We start from the raw sequence: 5,510 nt of genomic DNA on the forward strand, positions 1-5,510 counted from the left end.
CACATAAATATAGGTAGATAGTTCTAGAATCAGCCCATATCGGTAACCTTGGGAGAACTACTGTAGTTTCCAGTGAAGGGGATGGGACACAGAGCTCTGGTGGTGGAAACCATATGGAATTATTCTATTATCTTACAATTTTGTAAATCAATATAAAAATAAAAAACCCAAGGAAGCAAACAAAGAAACAGCTTTTAGAATCCCTGACTAGTTTCTCCTTGTGGAACCCACAAGTCCTACACCATTCCACCTAACTTTTTTGGGAAAATCATTGAGTCAGATCTAGTCTCTGTGCCCTCAGAATCCTCTAGTGGATTTTCCCAGGTTCCACGATGTAGAAAGAATTGAAGGCATGAAGTCATGCAACGCACTTGTATTCACACCTAACTGCTGGTCGTACTCCGATTTCATCCAATACATAAGTGTAATTAATTAGCCATGTGAAAACATGCAAAGTTTCCAGGCACAGGACTAAGGTGGAAGGAGATGGCATGTGCTCATACCTCCCTACTCACTCCCATTTTTTTTCTCTCAGCCTGTTCTTTCCCTCCCTTCTTTTTTTTTCTTCTTAATTTTTTATTTATAAAAAGGAAACATTGACTAAACCATAGGATAAGAGGGGTACAGCTTCGCACAATTCCCACCACCAGAACTCTGTATCCCATCCCCTCCCCTGATAGCTTTCCTATTATTTAACCCTCTGGGATTATGGACCCAAGGTCATTGTGGGATGCAGAAGGTTGAAGGTCTGGCTTCTGTAATTGTTTCCCCACTGAACATGGCCGTTGACCAGTCGATCCGTACTCCCAGCCTGTCTCTCTCTTTCCCTAGTGGGGAAGGGCTCTGGGGAATCGGAGCTCCAGGACACATTGATGGGGTTGTCTGTCCAGGGAAGTCTGGTCAGCATCATGCTAGCATCTGGAACCTGGTGGTTTAAAAAATAAAGTTAACATACAAAGCCAAACAAATTGTTGACCAGTCATGGACCTAAGGGCTGGTATAGTGCAGATTAAGATTTGGGGAGGGGTTCTCCATTTTGTAGATTGCTAGTAGGCATATTTTAGTTATATTCCAAAGGGCTTGTGGCTACACTAGTGGTGGTTGCTTTTTGCCTGAGCCTAATGTCTGGGAAGATGATGTCATGGCTTGAAGAAGGACCAGAAAGCTGGATCAGGGAAGAGGTTAGCTCCCAAATATGTGAAAGGTGTATAAATATTGTTGATTGTAAACCCCATGGATTTTATGGGCCCATATTCATCTTAGGAGCCTATGTGACCTCTTCATCCCTGTAGATCTGAGTTCACATTCTGTGATCATAAGTAGGAACATTCCAAGCTGCCCCAATATCAGAACCCATCTTCCTCAGGTATAGCATAGAGTATATTGTCCAGCCTCCCTTCGGAGCTTTCCGTCCCTTCTAAGGAGATTTGGAGCTACTCTTTGTGGCTCTGGAAACTGTGGGTATTAATATGACATACTGAATCAGGCTTACCTTGTCACTCATTCTCTGATTGGATCAATATCTCATCACTTCATCATTTTTTATTGTTTTATTAGGGAATTTGACAACTAGACAATTATCACCTGGGGATACTTTCTCATCCTTCAGTGATAGGAGTCTGCACACCACTTCCACCTCTGACTTTATTTCTCCTGCACCATCATTTGTTGGGAGCCCTGGTGCCCTCTCAACCCCCTCTTCCCATCCCCCGACCCCCAGATCCTTGGCTTATTGCCCTTCACCCTGCATTTTGCCTTCCCCTCCTGATCCTTAGGTTCACTTGTTTTGGGCTCTATTGTCTGTCTCTAACTGTCGTGCCCCATTTCACCTAAATATAAAAATTCTCCAGTGAAGACAGCCATGCTGCATTTAAATTCATTAATCTACTCCACATTTCTATGATGGCTAAAACTATGTATACTGCTTTACCGCAGCATGGACCCTTCCCCAGGGAATATACTAGTAAACCATAAATAAGCAAATATCATATTGGATTAAGAATGTGTTTCAAAAAAAAAGAAAAAAGAATGTGTTTCATCAGTATTCTCGAAATGTAAATTTCTTAAAGCAAACGCAGGCTGTCTGAGGCAGGGTGTGAAATCCCAGCAATGAGTGAGGAGAGCCGCTCTCAGAATCAGCTGGATTCATTCATTTGAAGAATGTCAGTGCCTCCTGCTTCCATCATCTTGGCTTGACTCCCTGTGTTGATGTCACTCTACTGGGTATGTTAATGTGGAGGGAGACACATAGAGCTAGAAACGTGCTGTTACGCTAGAGGCTTCACATTTCTTACCTCTTCATATCCAATTTGAAAAACTCCAGAGAAGAACTCTATTCAGCAGGGGTTTAGCCTGGAAGCCCCCCTCTGGGAGCAGTCACTGTAGCTGTGGTCAGGAGCCAGTGGTGGACCTGCCCAGCACAGCTGCCCATCTCTTGCCACCTGCTCTGGAATGTTGGGCAGTGGGAGGACACCATAAGCACATAAATTAGAGTGTGGTAGTATTGCAGGATAGTGTGACTGTATAGGCTTGACTTTACAGAAGCAGGGAGAGTGCATAAAAGATTAAGCAATGTGGGGGGTCAGGCGGTGGTGCACCCATTTAAGTGCACATAGTACTCTGCCTGAAGAAGTATCTGGGTTCGAGCACTAGGTTCCCCACCTGCAGAGGGCACACTTCACAAGCATTGAGGCAGGTCTGCAGGTGTCTATGTTTCACTGTCCCTCTCTTTGTTTCCCCTCGTCTCTCAATTTCTCTCTGTTCTAGCCAATAAAATGGGGAAAAAATGTCTGCCAGAAACAGTGGACTCGTAGTGCCAACACTGAGCCCCAGTGATAACTCTGGAGGCGATTAAATAAAATAAAATAAAATAAAATAAAATAAAATAAAATAAAATAGAACAGTGTGTGTCCATTATTAAACTACTACAAGGAATTTATAATGGGAATAAAATGGTTTTGAACCAAAGTAGCCAATATAACAGTAGCTGCACAGGAGAGAGGTAGGAGATGATGAACAGGTTTTAAATGTGAGTGCTTACATGTGTAAAACCATGTTAAAATGCAAGAATTGTGTGATACCCCCCTTTTTTGCATTCACCAAAGAGCATCTGAGTCCTGGACTCTTGGAATATCTTAGAGTGACACCTAGCATAGAGAGATAATATCTTTATAGCAGCACAATTTGTAATAGCCCAGACTTGGACGTAACCTAGATGTCCAACAACAGATAAGCAGCTAAGAAAGGTGTGGTGTATATATACACAACTGAATACTATTCAGCTATTAAGAATTATGAAGTCACCTTATTCACCTCATCTTGGATGAAGTTTGAAGGAATCTTGTTAAATGAGATACGCCAGAAAGAAAAGGATGAATATAGGATGATCTTACTAGTGGGCAGAAGTTAAGAAACGAGAACAGAAGGGAAACACAAAGTAGAATTTGGACTGGGTTTTGGTGTCTTGCACCAAAGCAATGGACTTGGGGGTGAGGAGGCCTTCAGACCCTGTTTTATGATGGCGGAGGGGGACCTAGTCCTGTTTCATGATGGTGGGTGAGCAGACACCTGTTTTGCATATACATATAATAGTGAGATGAGAAATCTTACCCCTGTGTCAACAACTGTACTCACTGTAAACCATCAATCCCCCCACAATAAAAAGGAAAGAATAACTACAGTGAAGAAAATGTACTCATGTAACAATAACTTGTAAATCATTATTTCCCCAATGAAATGTTGTAAGAAAGGAAGAAAATCTTAGAGTTTTACCCAGATCATTATTTGCCACTGGAGATTTGCTGGGTACTCATGCCTATACCATTTTATTTCTCCCAGAGGACTCTTTTTTTCCCCAAAGAGAGATAGAATGAAAGAGATAAGGAGAAAGAGAGAAAGCAGCATTGCTTCTCTGCTCATGAAATCTCCCCTTATATCGTACTTCGACTGGTGACCAAAAACCCTAAGCCAGGTGCTTATCACATAGCAAAGTGTGTGCTCACTGAGTGACTCATCCCCTAATAGGATGCTTATCCCATTATACTAGTATCAAAGCAACCACAGTTACAGTCATTGAGTGATGCTGTCTCTTCCCAGCACTATTCTCACAGCCCTGGCTACATCCTTATTCCGGAGAGTGTAGATCAGAGGATTCAATGTGGGAGTTATGATGCTATAGAACAGAGAGCCAACTTTGTCCTGCAGTGGGGTGCGCTGGGACCTGGGCCTCATATATGAGAAGATGCAGGCACCAAAAAAGAGAGAAACCACAGTGAGGTGAGAGCTACAAGTGGCAAAGGCATTTCTCTTACTCCCAGCAGATTGCATCTGAATGACACTGTGGAGGATGAAGGCATAGGATGCAGAGACCAGCAGGATGGGGAGAAGTATTAGCAAGATGCTGCTGACATAAACTGTTTTCTCATAGACATTGACATCCCCACACACCAACTTCACAACAGCTGGAAACTCACAGTAGAAATGACTGCTTTTTCGAGATCTACAGAAAGGATAGTGCATCAAGACCATGGTGTGAGCGAAGGAGTTTGTGAATCCCCCCAACCATGACATGGCAACCATCATCAGTGTCACATTTCTGTTCATGAGGACAGTATAGCACAGTGGGTTGCAGATGGCCACATAGCGGTCATAGGACATCAGTGCAAGGAGAGCACACTCAGCACTACCCAGAAGCAAATAAAGGAAGTGCTGGATTGCACAGCCCACAAAGGAGATGGACTTCCTGCCAGAGAGGTAGTTGGCAGCCATCTTGGGAATAATGGTGGTGACATACATCAGATCCATGAGGGAGAGCTGGCTGAGCAGGAAGTACATGGGGGTGTGGAAGTCTGGGGTCAGCACAGATGAGGAGGATGGTGAGGGAGTTGCCACTCACCCCAACCAGGAAGACCACCATGGTCAAGGAGAAGAGAAAGACATGGGCGAGGGAGTCATCAAAGAGCCCTTCAAGGATGAAATCAGCCAGAGAGGTCTCATTCCTCTGCCACATCTTCCCTTTCTATGTTCCTGGAGGAGAAAATAAGTAAAAATGAGAACACATTCAGATCTAGAGTTCAACATACCTGGCAATAAAACACTTAGACCTCTGAAATATCTCTTTAAACATATCTATTTCTTTATGATTAGAGTTAGGAGCAGACATAGTGTTAGGGTTCATGTCAGAAATAGGTTTAGACATAATGCTGAGTTGGTCTTAGGGATAGGGTTGGGGTAGACAACGTGTTAACTTTAGGGTAAGGCTTGACACAGTGTTAGTGTTTTAGTTTTAGTGTTAAGGTTACGGTTAGGCTTAGACACTGGAAAACGTGTATGTGTCTGATTATTTAGCATGATTGAAATATATATTCCAAGAGCAAGCTTAAAATGTATCTTTCCTTGGGAGTCAGGCGGTAGTGCAATGGGTTAAGCACACGCGGTGCGAAGTGCAAGGACTGGCGTAGGGTCCCGGTTCGAGCCACCAGCTCCCCACCTGCAGGAAAGTCGATTCACAG

The 5,510-nt window shown here is 43.4% G+C and overlaps 1 pseudogene; it reads right to left on the reverse strand.

Annotated features, from left to right (window-relative positions):
• Positions 1–4,068: 4,068 nt before the first annotated feature.
• On the reverse strand, positions 4,069–5,008 carry LOC103128018 (olfactory receptor 2AE1-like; annotated as a pseudogene).
• Positions 5,009–5,510: the final 502 nt, after the last annotated feature.

The sequence above is a fragment of the Erinaceus europaeus genome, chromosome 15 (assembly GCF_950295315.1).
Source record: "Erinaceus europaeus chromosome 15, mEriEur2.1, whole genome shotgun sequence".
Classification (NCBI taxonomy): Eukaryota; Metazoa; Chordata; class Mammalia; order Eulipotyphla; family Erinaceidae; genus Erinaceus; species Erinaceus europaeus.